The following is an 18,992-nucleotide window of genomic DNA, read 5'->3' as shown; positions in this document are numbered from 1 at the left end:
GTTTGGATAGTAGCACATAAAATGTATTTATAAGATTCAATAAGGTAGAATATAATTGAATTGGTGCTGGGAAATTCATAGACAGAGGTGTAAGAATCTGAGGAAGTTCTCCTCTGGTGACATAAATTTTCTGAGTGAAACTGGAAGCAAGTGCACCTAATGTTTCCCAATAAGTTTGATATTTGCAGCAATTTTTTTTTGACCAACACTCTCCTTCAAATTAAAATGCTATTGGATTTCTGCATTTCCAGAAATGTCTTTGGATCATAAATACTATTGCTTTTTTCAATTCTGATATAGAGATCTTATGATTTACAATCTAATATTGGCAAAAGCAATTTCCTGTAAAAAGCCACTAAGACCAAGATTTATTTCAAAAGTTTGTGTTACAGATGAAAAAAAAAAAAGCAAGCATTGAATTGCTAAGTAATATGTTTAATGAGTAAAGCTACTTCCTTTGAAGTAATTAGGGAAACCTATAGAACAGAGCAGAGGAAAAAATTGTGGAATCTAACTGACAGGTAATAATTTCTGCATGAATGGCCAGAAGAGCTCTTGCCTAATTATTAGTAGAGACAAATTATGTTTCTAATTTTAATGCTGGAAAATTACCAAAATATTAAAAATTAGTACAACCACTGTGGAAAAGAGTATGGAGGTACCTGAGAAACTAAATATGAAACTGCCATATGTTCCAGCAGTCCTACTCCTGAGCATATATCTAGACAAAATTATAATCCAAAAAGGTACATGCACGCGTGTGTTCATTTGTAGCACTATTCACAATAGCCAAAACATGGAATCAAGCTAAATGTCACTCAACAGATGAATGGATTAAGAAGATGTGGTACATATGCACAATGGAATACTACTCAATGATAAAGATGACAAAATAATGTCATTTGCAGCAACATGGATGCAACTAGAAATCCTAATACTAAGTGAAGTAAATCAGAAAGAGAAATAACATATGCTATCACTTATATATGGAACCTAAACTATGGCACACATGACTATCTACAAAACAGAAACAAGTCATGGATATGGAGAGCAAAGTTGGGGTTGCCAGGAGGGAGAGGGGAGGAAGTAGGATGGACAGGGAGATTGAGGTTAGTAAACTATTACATTTAGAATAGGTAAGCAATGTGGTCCTACTCTACAGCACAGGGAACTATATCCAATCTCTTAGGGCAAAACATAATGGAAGATATACTGAGTAAAAAATATATGTATGCCTGGATCACTATACTGTACAGAAGAAAGTGACACAACCTTGTAAGTCAACTATACTCTAATAAAAAAATCCTTAAGTTTAGGGATCCCATGATGATCTTCCCAGTTCTTTAAATTCATATTTAAAACAGAAAAAAATTCATCATAAGGTTCTTATAGACATCAAAGTTATTACACTGTCATGGGCTTTATTCTTCTTTTTTGCCATGAGGCAAGGTGAAGTGTTGTAATGTGTATCCAGAAATTCAATTTTTAGATATTGTGAGCAGGCAGTAAATGTTATGCTTTGCTATTGGCATAGCAAAATTAAATGGAAGCTATGTGCTAAGATGTTTGACAGCAATTTTCTGTGTCATCTATATGGTCATGATTTTGTTATTAGTTATTATTCTAATGGAGTTATTTTGATGTCAATATAGGTTGTGAGCCCTAGAGTTAAAAAAAAATAATAGCATTCTTTTATCAGATCCCTGTTGTGTACATTTCACAGCTTACATTCTACGAGCTTCCCTCTTGACCACTGTGCACTGATTACCCTGACATTTTCCACTTCAGGCTGGGTCCTACATTTGGTTTATATACAAGCTTTTCTCTTTCCTTTATTTTTTCTTTATTTTAGGGCTATACTCACAGCATATGGAAGTTTCCAAGGTTGGGGTTGTGTTGGAGCTACCGCTACAGGCTTATGTCAGATCTGAGCCACATCCATGACCTAACCACAGCTTGAGGTAATGCCAGATCCATAGTCTACTGAACAAGACCAAAGATCAAACCTGTATCCTCACAGATAATAATTGGGTTCTTAAACCAATGTGCCACAATGGGAACTCCATCTCTTGCCTTCTCTGCTCTTCCCACTGATGTGCTTAATGCTTAATGATGGTTCTATCTCATCTTTCAGGTCTTGGTGTAGCCTCCTTATCAACCTAACTAGTCACACACACACACACACACACACAATCAGCCCTAAAATTTTCTGGATATTAGTTTTCACTCTATGACCTCAGCTTCCTTTTTTATATTGTCTCCTCTGTTTGAAAGCAACTCCAGAACAAAAGTGAAAAGTATTGTCTAATTAATCTCTGTCTAACTTACTCCTATAGGAGTATTCAATGCTTCATACAGAGCAAATATTCTTCAAAAAATCAATGTACCTCATAGTTGTTGAAGTAAACCAGCTATAATAAAAAATCAAAAAATGAAAAACTAAAGAAAAAAGAAAACAATTGATAATTAATGTGAATTTCCTATTGCACACATGCTTTATATTTAAAAATAAAAATGGTGTTTTAACTGTTATGCCTGTTTCAAATACTGTAACTGATATTGTAATATCATATATATATATATATATATATATATATATATAAGAAAATCATAACTGAATACACAATTTGTCTAAATCCTTAGTCTTCCGACATATCTAGTTAGGGATAGGTGTGAAAAGCCTCTATGTCTCTCCAATGAAAGCAAAATGGGAAGAAAATACACATCCTTTGGATTTAGAAACTCCCCTCTAGGATAAAACAGCAAGAATCATTTATCCCATAGTTGAAAACAATATAGGAGTTCCCAATGTGGCTCAGTGGCCAGCAGCTACAGCTGTGATCCAACCCCTAGACTGTGGATCTCCATGTGCCATGGGTGTGGCCCTAAAAGACAAATATATATATTTACTCTTTTCTCATAAAGGATATATAACTTCAAGATACAGACACAAGATTCTAAAGTGCATAGACTAGAGTCATTCTTATTCTGCTTCACTAAAGGAAGAAAAACACTAGTAGGGAAGTTTGGTAATGTTGTCTACCGTATTAAATAGTAAACCACTAAATTGAAATTGTATTTTCTTCCAAAAGTGTCCAAAAATATTTGGCAGCATGAAAACTGGGAAAATTCTATCTCCTAAAGAGTTTTTATTTATTTTTATCCCCTAGCTTTAATCCAATTTGTGGATTTGCAAATATTTATTTAAAAACTAGTTTCTATTAGACTTCTACTCATTCAATAATATGTATTTAGCAACTTATAAGTGACTGACACAGCATGAATGAATAAATATAATCCCTCCCTCTATAAGGACTACAAGCTTGTCAGGGAAAAACATAGAAAATAAAAATTAGGAAATACATATTTTTTCTTACATTATCATGCTCCATCATAAGTGGCCAGACATAACTGGGTCACCATGTTGTACAGTATAAAATTGACAGAACACTGTAAACCAGCTATAACAGAAAAATAAAAATAAAAATAATTATATGAAAACAAAATTAAGAAGTATTTTTTAAAGTCTACCTTGTGATAATTGATGTTAAATGTATAACCAGATGACGTTTTAGAGTATAACTGAGAGGAATGTTTAGGGAAAGTCATCAGCGAAGCTTGTGTGAAGAGGAGAGTTCATCTGATAGTAGAGAAAATGAGATGGAACCAGCCAAGCAAAAATTCTGGAAAAGAAATTCCAGAAGTTAGTAGAATAAGAAAAATAAAAACCCTGAAATGAGAAAGGCTTAAATTATGCAAAAGACAGGTTAAAAATTGAAGGAGGGAGAGAAAGAAAGAGAAAGAAAGACTGGAGCCTCTAGAAAATGAATGAAATACAAAATGTACTTAAGAAGTAGGCATTGACCTGATTTTACTGTCTTAACTTGATTTGCAGTCTTAATCAGATATTGTGTCATTGGCTACTGTGTTCCAGTGGATTAGAATGAATGGGGAAGGTGAGCCCTCATTGTATTTTAGGAAAGATTTGCTCTTAGCATGTAAGTTAATGATAAGACAAGGTCTTTTGTTTCATCCACAGTTTCCTCGTGGCATTTTTCACCTCTGCATTCCTCAAGGTGTAGATCAAGGGGGTTAACATGGGTGCAACAATGGTAAAGGACACCGCCATTGCCTTGTCTGTAGTATAAGTGGCAACAGGCCTCACATACAAGAAAATACATGGCACAAAGAACAAGACAACCACAATGAGGTGGGAGCCACAGGTGGAGAGGGCTTTACACTGCCCTTCAGAGCTGTAAAACTTGAGAGAGCAGAGGATGAACACATAAGAGGTGGTGAGGATAAGGATGATGGCCATACACATCACCCCACTGTTGAGGATGACTAAAAGGCCCAGGAGGTGGGTGTCTATGCAGGCCAGTTTCAACAGTGGAAACAAATCACATATGAAGTGATAAATGACATTTTGGCCACAGAAGTGTATTCAATACATGAAGAGAAGTTGTATAGTTGCATGTATGGATCCCCCCACCCAGGTACCTCCCAGCAACAGGCAGCACACGTGAGGCCTCATGATGGTCATGTAGTGAAGGGACTTACAGATGGCCTCTTAGTTGTCATAGGCCATCACAATGAGAAGAATGATTCCCACCCCACCAAAGCAGTTCTCAGTGAATAGCTGGGCCATACAACCTTCCAGAGAGATGGCAGTGCTCTCAGAGAAGGAGTCCACAATCATCTTCGGGGCAATGACAAAAGAGTAGGTGACATCCATGAGGGAGAAGGAGGTAAAGAATAAATACATAGGTGATCTCAGACTCTGACTTGTAACCATGGTTACCACAATGAGGAGGTTTCCCAAGATGGTGGACGAATAAATGATTAGAAACATAGCAGAGCGTATTTTCCTCAGCTCTGGATTCTTTGTAATGTCTAAAAGGATGAATTCTGTCACATTGTTTGGATGCTCCATTTACTGTGTTCTGATGTAAGATGAACTCTTTGTGCTAGAAAACCTACGAAAAGAATATTATTTGTAATTAGTAATTATTGACTGTGTTGGACCTTTTTTGCAAACTGTCTCACACCATCTTGACTTACCTTTTCCTCTAGCCATCTGTAGAGCAACCAGCTGCTGAAAAGTATTCCCTGACAACAGCTTAACCCTGCTATTCCCCAACAACACTATGTCCCACCAGTGTGGCCTTTGCTTCACTTCCTGAAACTTGCTGCTATAGACTCTTAGAAGACATTATTTCATCACTCACACACTGTAATATGAAAGAATTAACATAAATTAAGGAAGAATAAATAGGAGCCAGTGGACAAATTGTATTCAGATAAACACAATCTTAGATTCACTTTTTTCCTTCTATCATTTACTGTCTCTCTTGTTTTCCAAAATAAACTACCTACACACAAGCTGTTCTCTCAGTCTCTGTATTTTAGGAACCTCAAGATGGAAAGCTGACTTTAATTTATCATTGCATAGATCTAAATAACAAAGAACTCAGAACATTTCGTATAATTTCTCATTCATTTACCACATATACTTTTTGAACTCTTGGGCTGTGCTAGTTGAAGTGTCTAAAATGCAGATACTCTTTCCATCTACATTTCTTCCTCTCAAGCTGGATTATTATCATACACTGTGACGCTTCAATGAATATCTATTACATTTCAGGCAATGGAGTATTCTAAGAGATATTTTCTTCATTTTAGAGATGATACTAATGTCTAAAATAGGTAAAAACAGAATGACACCTACTTTCCATGGCTAGTAAATATTGTAAATCCAGATTTTTCTGAATCAAATCAATACATATAGCAAGATCTCTTGTTTTTCTTGTTATCAGAGTCCTGTTTTCTTTTTAATCAGCAGCATTCTATCAGGCATTTCCCATCATGTCAGATGCAGGTGTGAACACCAGCTCTGAGATCACCACAAAGGACTTAAAAGAAGGAAGTTATGGAGGAGGTGGTGAATGGATTGAGGCACCTGCTATTGGGAAAGCTAATTAGAAAATTAGGGAGATGGAGGCTGACAATGAGGTAGAGGAAGAAGAGGAAAAATGTGGGGAGCAAGAGGAAGAGGAGGAGGAGGAAGGTTATGGTGAGGAAGTGGATGAGATGAAGATGAGGAGGCTGAGGCAGCTACAGGCAAATGGGCAGCTTAAGATGATGAGGATGACAATGTTGAAGGCAAGAAGCAGAAGACTGGTGAGGATGACTAGACAGCAAAAATGGAAAAGTTCAGCTTAAAAAAAGTTGGCCCTGATATATTCACCCTCCACTACCCTTCTCAGAAGAATCCTAAACATGGTTACTTTTGGGAGTAGAGAGTCCCACTTGCCTGCCTGCCTACTGTAGGCTGTGCTACCCACAGATGACAAGTGCTCTCTCCACCACTCAACCAAAACCACAACATCAATTTTCAACAGGGGAGGAAAAAAATGTACCCAAACCTTCAAGGCCCTAATTTTTTTTTCTTAAAGTACTTTAGAAAGGAAAATTTGTTTACATGCATTTTTTTACATTTTATATTTTTGTACATATCCTTAGGGGTCAGCCATTTTTAATGATCTCAGATGACCAAGCCAGACTTCATAGCATTCTCTGTCCTACTTCTGACTTTACTTGTGATGTGATCATGTTAATTATAATCACAAAGGAGAAAAGAAAAAACCTATTTAAAAAAAGTAAAAACAACAACAAAACAATCTTATTCTGAGCATTTCAGTAACTTTTTTGTGTATTTAGCTTTACTATAAGTAGTTGGTTCATATTAGATGGTTAAAAATGCCCAAGAGAAAAGCTTTCTTCTTTTTTCCTCTTTTTGTCTAAGTTGGTCTTTATTTATTTTTTGGCCTGTTTGATGTATGTGTGAAACAATGCTGTCCAATAATAAACCAGAGTTTGATTTTGCTGAGTTGTTCTAACAAAAAAGAATGAAAGAAAGAAAGAAGGAAGGAAGGAAGGAAGGAAGGAAGGAAGGGAGGAAGGATGGAAGGAAGGAAGGAAGGAAAGAATGAAAGAAAGAAAGAAAGAAAGAAAGAAAGAAAGAAAGAAAGAAAGAAAGAAAGAAAGAGAAAGAAAGAGAGAGAGAGAGAGAGAGAGAGAAAGAAAGAAAGAAAGAAAGAAAAGAAAAAAGAAAGAAAAAGAAATTCTTAACTGTTGGAATATACCACTGAAGAAGTGATCAGTGGCCTCAATTGGCTAAATATAATTTTTACTATAGTCAAATGATATGGTAAAAGAATCACTTTGATAGCAAACTCTCCTCTTCCAGGAATAGTTAAGTAGAGACTGTTTTTCCCTTGATGGGAATATAGTAGAGACCATGGCTTTAAATAGGGAAGTAAACTACACATTATCTAAGCCCTCCTTAAATACCCCAAAAATCATTCTCTGAATCATCCCTCTTACTAAACGAAGCATCCACCTTACAGGATGCTTTTTGCAAATTTACAATACAGATTAACTGCAACCTCTCCCATCTCCAGCCCAGGGAATTAAAAAAAAATATTAGACAGTCTAAATGAAGTAGAAAGGACAACATTCTTGGAATTCAGGAAAGCTGGGTCCTATTCTAGGTCATCTGTCTAACTCCTGGAATGTGTTTTTACATTGCTCACCACTCTGGGTCACAGTTCCTTCATCTGTAGAAAAGGGAGTTGTGGCTTATGAGTAGAAAAAGTAGGACTTCAGAAGATCCATGTTAGGGACCATATCCTTTTTAAATACAGTAGCTCAGCTTTGATATTCATTAAATTTTCATGTTTCCAAGTAAGATTTCCTTTGTGCCCTTTCATGACTTAAGCTATTTTAAAACAAAAGACACCAGAATAGATAACTCTGCCCTTTTTGCCTTATACTCTATGAGTTAATTGCAAATCTCTCTTGACTGCTGGTTCACATCTCAAGTTCCCAATCTGAGATTCAAGACAGTCTCACATAAGTGTCATCCTTCTATTTTTCTATGATTCCCTCCCACTGTAGTCAAGCCCATCACTTACTGCCAGAGCACACCTCAGTCTGTCTTGTACTGTTGGAAAGGCCATATGGTCATTGGTGTGCAAACTTGCTTTTCACTGTAGTCAGGCCACTTACTAAAACATAAGGTGAGGAAATCTATGTCATTACAAAGTCAAAAATATGTATATGTTTATAATTCTGTAACATTCTTCTCTTGAAATTCTGAAGAACCTTTCATTGCCAAAGTGTATTAAAGAATAATTTTCCCCACAGCCTTACCTTAAATATTACCATTCATGAATATGTTTACCAAACAGTAATGTTAATTTTAAGTCATTCAATTATTCATTCATAGAATTTCACTGATTATATAATAAATGCACTATGGGTTTCAAGATAACATTAAATTGAATTCAATGTAATGTCTATATAGAAATAAACTATACTTATATACAAATCAAACTAATAATAATACATCATTCAGTATGTACTATGTGCCAGATACTTTGCTAATACTTTATACATGTTTACCCAATTAATCCTCATATCTAGTTGTGATAAAACATATTTTATGATTGAGATAATTGCTTTATTTTTCTAATAATTAATTTGCTTAAGATTGTACAGTTAATAATTAATAAAGTCTGGATATGGATCTAAGAAGCTACCTTTATAGCTGACATGTGTTTCTTGTATCTGAATTTCTGATGGAGCTAAATTATTTAGTCAATTAAATCCTGGATAACAGTAAAGTGAGAGCCATGTACTCATAGAGAGCCTCTGGCTTGTCAATTCTAAGGAGCAAAAATGCCTTGTGTTCCTCTGAATATGTATGCCCAGGGCCCAAGCATCAACAGATTATGTCTCTAATGAAGGGTTTTGAAGGGTTTTAAAGCGTTATTTCTGTTCATTGGTCTTCACTGTGCTTTCCTTGAAAATGAGTGGGAATGGAATTATCCACAGTAGCACATTTTTAGCATGGAAATTATTATACCATTGTAGATACAAAAAGCTATGCTTTCTTGGAATATTTCCAGAGGCTGGGGGCTTAATCTCTGAACAGCTTTCTTGGTTTCATCACCACTTCCTTGAGCAAATAATCAGCATCAGTTCAGCACCAACAGCAAAAACTGTGAGCATTTTTTTTCCCATTTTATGTTCTTGCCTCCCTTGTCAAAGATTAATTGACCATAGGTGTCAGGGTTTATTTCCGGATTCTCTATTCTGTTCCATTGGTCTGTCTGTCTGTTTTGATACCAGTACCACACTGTTAAGATAACTGTGGCTTTGTAGTATTTCTTGAAGTCTGGAAGAGTTATGCCTCCTGCTTGGTTTTTGTTTCTCAGGATTGCTTTGGCCATTCTGGGTCTTTTGTTGTTCCATATAAATGTTTGGATTGTTTGTTCTAGTTCTGTGAAAAATGTCCTGGGTAATTTGATAGGGATTGCATTGAATCTGTAGATTGCTTTGGGTAGTATGGCCATTTTTACAATATTGATTTTCCCAATCCAGGATCCCACTCTTGGGCATCTATCCGGACAAAACTCTACTTAAAAGAGACACGTGCACCTGCATGTTCATTGCAGCACTATTCACAATAGCCAGGACGTGGAAACAACCCAAATGTCCATCGACAGATGATTGGATTCGGAAGATGTGGTATATATACACAATGGAATACTACTCATCCATAAAAAAGAATGACATAATGCCATTTGCAGCAACATGGATGGAACTAGAGAATCTCATCCTGAGTGAAATGAGCCAGAAAGACAAAGACAAATACCATATGATATCACTTATAACTGGAATCTAATATCCAGCACAAATGAACATCTCCTCAGAAAAGAAAAGCATGGACTTGGAGAAGAGACTTGTGGCTGCCTGACGGGAGGGGGAGAGAGTGGGAGGGATTGGGAGCTTGGGTTTATCAGACACAACTTAGAATAGATTTACAAGGAGATCCTGCTGAATAGCATTGAGAACTTTGTCTAGATACTCATGTTTCAACAGAACAAAGGGTGGGAGAAAAATATAATTGTAATGTATACATGTAAGGATAACTTGACCCCCTTGCTGTACAGTGGGAAAATAAAAAAATTATTAAAAACAAAAAAAAAACAAACCAAAAAAAAAAGAAAATGACTTGAAAAAAAAAAAGCTGTGAGCAGAGGTGCTCACAAATAAATTGTGGTTTTGCATAGATAGAGAGATGTCTTTTTAAAGCCAACTTTTTTTATCATCTTTGAAAAGTTAGAATCATTATCTGATTAAAATGGAAATAAAATCACTATGTAAAGTCTTTCTGAAAGGTTATTTGAACAAAAATAAAATTTAAGGAAACTGGCACAAGAGGAAAGTAGAAATATATATATATATATATATATATATATATATATATACACACATATATATATAACACATATATAATATTGTTATAATACACATAATCACACACACACACACACACACACACACACATAGAAAATGGAATAAAATAAAGGAAACATAAGATTGTCTAAAACTAGGGAGTTCTCATTGTGGCTCAATGGGTTATGAACTGATTATGATCCATGGAGATGTAGGTTTGATCCCTGGCCTAATTCAGTGGGTTAAGGATCTGGCATTGCCATGACATGTGGAGTAGGTCACAGATACAGCTCAGATCTATCATTGCTGTGAGTGTGGCATAGGCCTACAGCTGCAGCTCAGTTTTGACCTTTAGCCTGGGAACTTCCATATGCCACAGGTATGCCCCTAAAAAGCCAAAAAAGGAAAAAAAGAAAAAAAAATGTTTAAAACTGTCCTATACATCAGCTTCTCCTTTTCCTTAATTTCAAGACACATCTCTGAAACATAAGCATAATCTTTTACACATTAATCACATGATCTGGATAGAGACAAAATGTAGACACAAAAGTATTGATAATTTGCCAAAAGAGATCTAAGTAAATTAAGCTAAAAATAGTAGATAGCTCAATGCTCTCCACCCTAAGGTTACAAATTGTTTATAGAGACCAAACACATGAACTACTGACACATTGCAAATATAATTACACATACATGTGATTCAGTTATTTTGATAATTTCAAAATAGTAGTTCAAATTAATAAGACCATAATACTCAAAATTGTTGTGAAAATCATCTCCAAAACTCAGTCTCATGTCACCTCTGTGACCTCTAAAAGCAAGTTACCTGATGGTCCCTCTAAATAGAAGGCAGATATTCTACAAATAATTTTTCTAGGATCCTGTCAGGGTAAGTGAAGTTCTGGCTCCACGCAGGATGTACTTACAGGAACTTTTATTGGAAAAAGAGATAAGAACCATGACACATTAGAGTTTCATCTTAGCAAATCCAAGCATGGAGGCAAAAAAATCAGGAGCTGCAATTGGATCAAATCATCCAATAACTTATTGGGGAGCTGTGTTGATTTATCAGAGTTTATAATGATTTTAAAGAAACATGTCTTGGGTGTCCAGAAACTTGTATAGTAAACAACACTTGCAGATGGCAGAGGGATTCAAAGTTCATCTAAATAGGAAAGCTTGCCAAAAAAGAAAAAAAAATGAAAAAGAAAAAAATGGCAGCCAGATAAGTTGCTTAAAAAATCATTTTGGTACCTGTACCTGTCTTTCAGCTGTATTTGACTTTAATTTGTAAATAGCTTCAAATCCATATCTTAGAAGAAACATAATTACAAAAATGTATTCCTTTGAGAAACAGACCTGGACTCAAATAAGGCAGAATGCCATTTTCAAATAACACATGATCTCAAACTGTGTAGACTTGCATCATATCAACTGCATCCCTTTGAGGCTGTGTCTCTACTAACTGAGATGCTACTCACCATACCACTGAATTCCCATCCACCTTTTCGATGATGCACTTTTGCTAGGAACAGAGATTCACTGGAGCCAGGCCAAGCTGATGCTCCACAAACACAAAACCAGATCATGGTATTAACCATTCATTTATTCTTTTTTTTTTTTTTTACAACCTAATCTTAATACACTTTATTTTCTTTTTTTTTTTCCCACTGTACATAAAGGGGGTCAAGTTATCCTTACATGTATACATTACAATTATATTTTTCCCCCACCCTTTCTTCTGTTGAAACATGAGTATCTAGACAAAGTTCTCAATGCTACTCAGCAGTATCTCCTTGTAAATCTATTCTAAGTTGTGTCTGATAAGCCCAAGCTCCCGATCCCTCCCACTCCCTCCCCCTCCCGTCAGGCAGCCACAAGTCTCTTCTCCAAGTCCATGATTTTCTTTTCTGAGGAGATGTTCATTTATTCTTATTATTCTTTTTTTTTTTCTTGTGGCACCCAGGGCAGGTGGAGTTTCTCTAGCCAGGGATCAAACCCATGCTGCTGCAGTGACAATGCTGGATCCACAAAAATCCCCAACCATTTAATTATTGTTCAAAAATTAATCTTTCTTTTTCAATAGAATTGTCAATGAATTATCTGTCTGATGAAGAAAAGTCAAGAGGACCCGTTCTTGGCCACCCACCCAGTACCAGACTCAATTTTTATATTACATAATCTCATGTTCTCTACCTATTTTAAGACTATTGTTAAAACAGTATCACCTCTAACTATGTGAGAATTGCCATTAGGAAGGATTTTAAAATTTAAAAAAACAAGAACTACATTTTTTCTCACTGCATAACAATATTCTCAAATTGATTTAGAAATATTGGAAGTTATAAATTCCAAACATTTTCAACTTTCAATACTTAAAAATACCAATGTTCTACATTTATCACACACATCACGGGTTACAACTGGTTCAAAAACATGGTTGCACATACACTCTAGGAAGTCTCCTTTGAAGGCAGTGCCTCTCAGTTTTATTGACTGTGATATTCCCAGGTGATGGTCCAACCTCTGTGCTTAGATTACCTTTACTAACAGCCCAGTCACACCATGCTCTTTCCTAACCATTCAGACAAGAGTTAGGGCAGTATTCCTCAATATTCTTTGCACTATTGCCCACCTCTGGTGATTTTTTAGATATTTGGTCCCCTTAATCTTGCCCCTTAAAATATTGCTACCAGAAACATACTACCTGTCTATGTGACTTGTGTATATCTGTGATTTATATATTAAAACAAAGAGTTTTTTGCATATTCTAAGAAACCAGTTTTACTACTGTGGGAGATATTGTCCCCATTTCAAATGCATGTGTTAGAGTAACATTTATTAAAAAAAAAAAATGGAAGGTGGAGTTCCTGTCGTGGCTCAGTGGTTAACAAATCTGACTAGGAACCATGAGGTTGTGGGTTCAATCCCTGGCCTTGATCAGTGGGTTAAGGATCTAGCATTGCTGTGAGCTGTGGTGCAGATTTCAGATGTGGCTCAGATTCTGTGTTGCTGTGGCTGTGGCATAAGCCAGCAGCTGCAGCTCCAATTCGACCCCTAGTCTGGGAACTTCCATATGCTCTGAGAGTGGCCCAAGAAATGGAAAAAAGACAAAAAAAAATGGAAGGTAGAATAATGTATTTATTTAAACTTTGCCCTAACTGAAATTCCAGCTGTGCTTCAAACAACTACACAAATCTACATAATTCTCTTTTGCCTCTCATAAGATGTTGTTCATCAGACCCATTGCTAATGAAATTATATTTTTATTTCATTACTTTTTTATTATCCACCTATAATCTACTAGTTTTTAATTAATTTCTACTTAATTCCACTAGAATTAAATTTGAATCAGTGTCATTCAAAATTGTATATCTTGTACCCATAACTCTCTGGACCACTGCAGGTCCTGCAAAATATCTTTTGAGTAAATTAAATAAGTCAAAATTTCCTAGACTGAACTGACAATGAAGACATTCTTCCAGTAGTAAATGTTAATAATGTGGGAAAATAAAAGGAAATGTCCTATAGAAATAGGACCTAATTAGTTCTTCAGAATACTATCCTTATGCCAAAACAGAGTATTCAGTCTCTTGAGAGTGACTTCTTTTGTTTCTCCAAATATCTCTTTCATCTAAGTGTCACTTTCTTTGAAATTTAACCATTTGAATTTCAATTCTTGAGCCCATTACATTTCACTTTTCATGACGTGATGAATGGTACTACATCTTCAGAAATGGGATCATTAGATGACTTTTCCATGATACAAGAGGAATCAAGAGACTGCAAGTAGCCTGGAGGTTAATGGATATTTGAAGAGGAAACCCTCCCTCCCATAAAAATATCATAATAATAAGGGATGAATGCTTAAATGACAATCTCCACACTGTGCTAATGATCAGATCTATCTTTTGGTACTTTTCACATCATGATATCGAGGAATATTGTGAAATGGGTGAAGTAGAGGTAACAAGAGTTTAAAAGACTTGATATTTATGCTAAACTACATTGAGTCTCATTTTCTTTCTGTACAATAGAGTAAAAAATATATCTAATAATACTTGCTGTTACATTAAAAATAGTTAATGTATGAAAATAATATATCAAAATCTATGCCTCACAGCTGGCCTTCAACAATAGATAGATCACTTTCCTCACCTTATGCCTAATATTTTCATTGAATTGAGAATCTCATCCTGAGTGAAATGAGCCAGAAAGACAAAGACAAATACCATATGATATCACTTATAACTGGAATCTAATATCCAGCACAAATGAACATCTCCTCAGAAAAGAAAATCAGGACTTGGAGAAATGACTTGTGGCTGCCTGATGGGAGGGGGAGGGAGTGGGAGGGATCGGGAGTTTGGGCTTATCAGACACAACTTAGAATAGATTTACAAGGAGATCCTGCTGAATAGCATTGAGAACTATGTCTAGATACTCATGTTTCAACAGAACAAAGGGTGGGGGAAAAAGTGTAATTGTAATGTATACATGTAAGGATAACCTGACCCCCTTGCTGTACAGTGGGAAAATAAAAAAAAAAAATGTCTTTATTCAAACAAAATATCCTTATACAACAGATACAAATATTATTTATCTCATTAATTTTTATGAGAGACATATTTCCTTTTTTTTTTAAGAATGAGAAATAATTAGGTGGCAACTAGTCCTCAGGAAATTTCTGATTATGAATGCAAAGGTATATCATAACATTACTTAAAATTATTCAAAATCCAACAAAATCCATTCTCTGAGAATGCCAAACTGCCTTACATTTCCTTCTTCAATTCTCATACCCTCCAAGTCTGCTGTTGACAATTTATAGTTTGGTCATTATTAATCTTCTTGCTTCTCTACAGAGCCCTTGTTAAAGTCCCTAAATCTCAACTGCTGCTTTACTTTTCCTCTTCAAATCCTCCTTTTATCTTAGAATATATATGACATTTTTTTTTATTCCTATCATTCCTTTTTTCATCATTTATATATATATATTTTTTTTCTACTGTACATCATGGTGACCCAGTTACAGATACATGTATACATTCTTTTTTCTCACATTACATGTTCCATCATAATTGACTAGACAGAGTTTCCAGTGCTACAGAGCAGGATCCCATTGCTAATTCATCTCTAAAGCAATATTTTGCATCTATTTACCCCAAGTTCCCAGTCTTTCCCACTCCTTCCCCTTACCCCTTGGCAATCACAAGTCTATTCTCCAAGTCTATGATTTTCTTTTCTGTGAAAAGATTCTTTTGTGCCATATATTAGATTCCAGATAAGTGATATCATATGGTATTTGTCTTTCTCTTTCTGACTTACTTCACTCAAGATGAGAGTCTCTAGTTCAATTTACTCAATATGTCTCCTATTTGTATCCCAGGATTACTCCAATTTCTATCAAAAAGTCATGAAGCAAAATGAACTATATGTCATTTAGTCTAGATGCTGTTGCAATGTTGAACTCTCAACATCAACTGCAAAACTGATTATCCTTAGTATATTAAGTGCTAATTATATTATCTTCCAAGCCTGGACAGTGTGGGGGAAAGTTTCTGTTTCTGATGAATTGAGATCCTGTGTGTAAGCTTAATAAATGGTAAAACCAAAGGACATGTGTACAGTGCTCTAGCATAAATATATGGTAAAATTATGGAAGAAATTGCTCCAGATGACCAGTGAGTTTGACCATTTATTTGTAGTAACACAAATTGGAGTGTTGTGCTCAGAGAATCTTTGACTTATTAAGAATGATGTAGTAATAAATAATGGCCTGGTATTCTCCATGTGCATAGAGGAGCATCACATGTGTCACCTAATTTCCTAAAGCTTCTATTATGAAAACTTTTGTAGAAGTTTACTTTTACAGAAAAGCCAACAGTATTACAATAATGACTTTTTCATAAAAGCAAAAATCCTTTCCAGAATTCTTTCAGTGAAAACAGGCCCAAATGTAAATCTTTCATAAAGCAAAGTGGAGCAACTATTGGAAAACAGGAAACTCTTATATTGATGAAATATATTGATACAGAGGAGACATGGCTACAACAAATATGACACCATCTTCTTGAAGGACAAATGAACCATTAAGACTATGGGTACATGTCTTATCTAAAGATGTAAATGTACCAAAGACAACTATGTTTTATTTGAAATAAAGTAGGATTGAAATTTGTAAAACCTAGATTCAAATTTTGTAGCTAAAACTCTTAACTCTGCCTGTATACTGAAATTTCATTAAATAATATTTACTATTTATTTAAAAAATTTTCCTCATGTTTTTATTTTTAAAAGGGGATTAAATCATAGTTACCCAAGAAAAAGCAGTAAGCCATAGGATGTTTAAGAAAATAAGACCAATTTAGGAATAATTTTTATGTTTCTGGCTCATGTTTTTGGTGCAACAAAAAGAATTAAAAATAGGCTGTGAATTATTATTTCCCCCTTTTATGGGTGTTTCTCTTTTTGATTTTGGTAAATTCATCTTGCCAAAAAATTTCAGCAGTAATTTCACTTCCCAAATCTTTCTTGCCAATGTACAAGAATTTCTATCATATTTCTTGCTTTACTACAGGCTAAGCAAAAATAAAAGAAGTTGGGAAGTCAGTGTCCTAGGGAAAAGCCAATTTCATTCAAGTAAAATATGTATCAAGAACTTAGTAAAGCAGCAGTGAAACTAGAGAAAAACATAACATATAATCATTAAACTAGGCATTAATAGATATTATTTCCATTGTATATGCTGAATCTATGCACATGAATTCAGAAGGTTTGACAAAGTATATTAAAATTTATCAGCCTCAGCATTGACTACTCAGCAAATCCTAGTTTTCAAGTCTTTTATTCTGTCAGTAGTCTGCCAAACTTATTAATTTCCCTTGATATTTTTATGGTATATTTATGGATATTTTTATCATATTTTTAGATATATATTCCATCACTTTCTAGGCTTCATAAACAGCCTTATTTGTGCTCCTCTTTGATAAGCTCTTAATGGCATTTTTTCACCTCCATGTTTCTCACTGTAAAAATGATAGGATTTAACATGGGAGTGAGGATTTCAAAGAACACAGTCACCAACGTGTGTTGACAGTGTAAGTGGCCACAGGATTCATGCAGGTGAATATACAAGGCACAAAAAGAGTACCACTACTGTAAAATGTGAGCCACATGTAGAGATTTGGCATCATCCTTCAGAGCTATGGGATTTCAAGGAATTCAGGATGACTATATTGGAGATGAGTATCATGAAGAAAATTAGCAAGCATATGGCCCCACTGTTGGCTCCCACCACAATTCTAATCCTGTAAGTGTTCCTGCAGGCAAGTTTCACAGTGGAAAGACATTACACATTAAGTGGTCAATGACTTTAGGATCACAGAATGGCAAGTTGACCATGAAATGTATTTGCACAGTGGCAGCACTGGATCTCCCCAATCCAGGCCACCACCACCAGGAGATGTCAGAGACCATGTCACATTATGGTCATGCAGTGCATAGGCTTGCAGATGGCCATATAGTGGTCATAGACCATGACAATAAAGATGATGATTTCTGATTCTCCCAGGAAATGTTACACAAAGAAGTGAGTCAAGAAGACACCCAAGTTTCTCCTCTGATACAACAGGTCATTGATTATTTTGGGGGTGGTGAGAGATGTGTAAGAGGCATCTATGAAGGACATGTAATTGAGAAAATGTACATGGGAGCCCCGAGTGTGGGGCTGAGGGAGATGGTAATGACAATGATCAGATTGGCCAGCAAGGTAAATAGGGAAATGAACAACAAGGCCATGAAGAGTATTTTCTGCAAGTGTGGATTCTGTGTGAGTCCCAAGAGAACAAACTCAGTCACATCATTGGGAGTCTGAGCTCCTTCAGTATGGAACACCTTACTGGGGCCTGAGTTATCTACAAAGGAATAATGAATGATACATATTAATCAGGAAATGATTGATTTGTTGAATCAATTTGTCTGAATTTCATAGAAGAAAATTAGACTGGTCACTATAACTGTAAAGCATGTCTTTCACACTTCTTATTTCAATCCCTTCCTATTTTCTCCATGATGATTTACATCTCTCCAGACACTTAGTACCTGTTACCTAAAACACCTACAGGGTAAAATTCTTTGTGTAAATACTGAGAAAACTTTGGGTTATCTAAAAGAGATGTTGATTTTCGTCTTGATTCCAAATGCAAGTGACATTGTTAAGTCATCTCAGAGTGCCACACTTCTGAGATCTCCTCTGTGCCTTTGAGCTTATACATTGCAATTGTCAGATGTATCTTGTAAACTGAGAGTTGCCATACAGAGTTGCAATACACAAGTAAGAGTTACCCACTCTTCTGTGAAAATTTACATTTGAACACTCATCTCTTACTGCAGAAAAAATGAGACCATCAAAAAAATCATAGACCAGCAGTTTAGGGATATGCATATAAGTCATTGGCAACTTCCCCTCCATGGTACCCACCAGACCACATATGCTATTTAAGTGTGTTTCTCCACATACCATAGTGCCTGGTCGGATGTCTTCAGCGTCAGAAATCTAATAGGAGATGAGTAAACACTTAGTGAACTGCACTTCTCCATGGGTAAAAATATGACAGCTTCCTCGATCATAAACTGAAGAGGAATTTGAATATTCTCCTCATGATGTTTTGCTTATTATTAATCTC

At 35.5% G+C, this 18,992-nt stretch overlaps 1 pseudogene; it reads right to left on the bottom strand.

The window, feature by feature from the left end:
* Positions 1-4,003: 4,003 nt before the first annotated feature.
* On the bottom strand, positions 4,004-4,933 carry LOC110258764 (olfactory receptor 4C6-like; annotated as a pseudogene).
* Positions 4,934-18,992: the final 14,059 nt, after the last annotated feature.

Source organism: Sus scrofa, chromosome 10, assembly GCF_054392235.1.
Source record: "Sus scrofa isolate SSC_HxYL_T2T_F1_AM1 chromosome 10, Sscrofa_HxYL_maternal_Yorkshire_Landrace_v2.0, whole genome shotgun sequence".
NCBI lineage: Eukaryota > Metazoa > Chordata > Mammalia > Artiodactyla > Suidae > Sus > Sus scrofa.
This window is presented reverse-complemented; position numbering and strand designations above follow the sequence as displayed.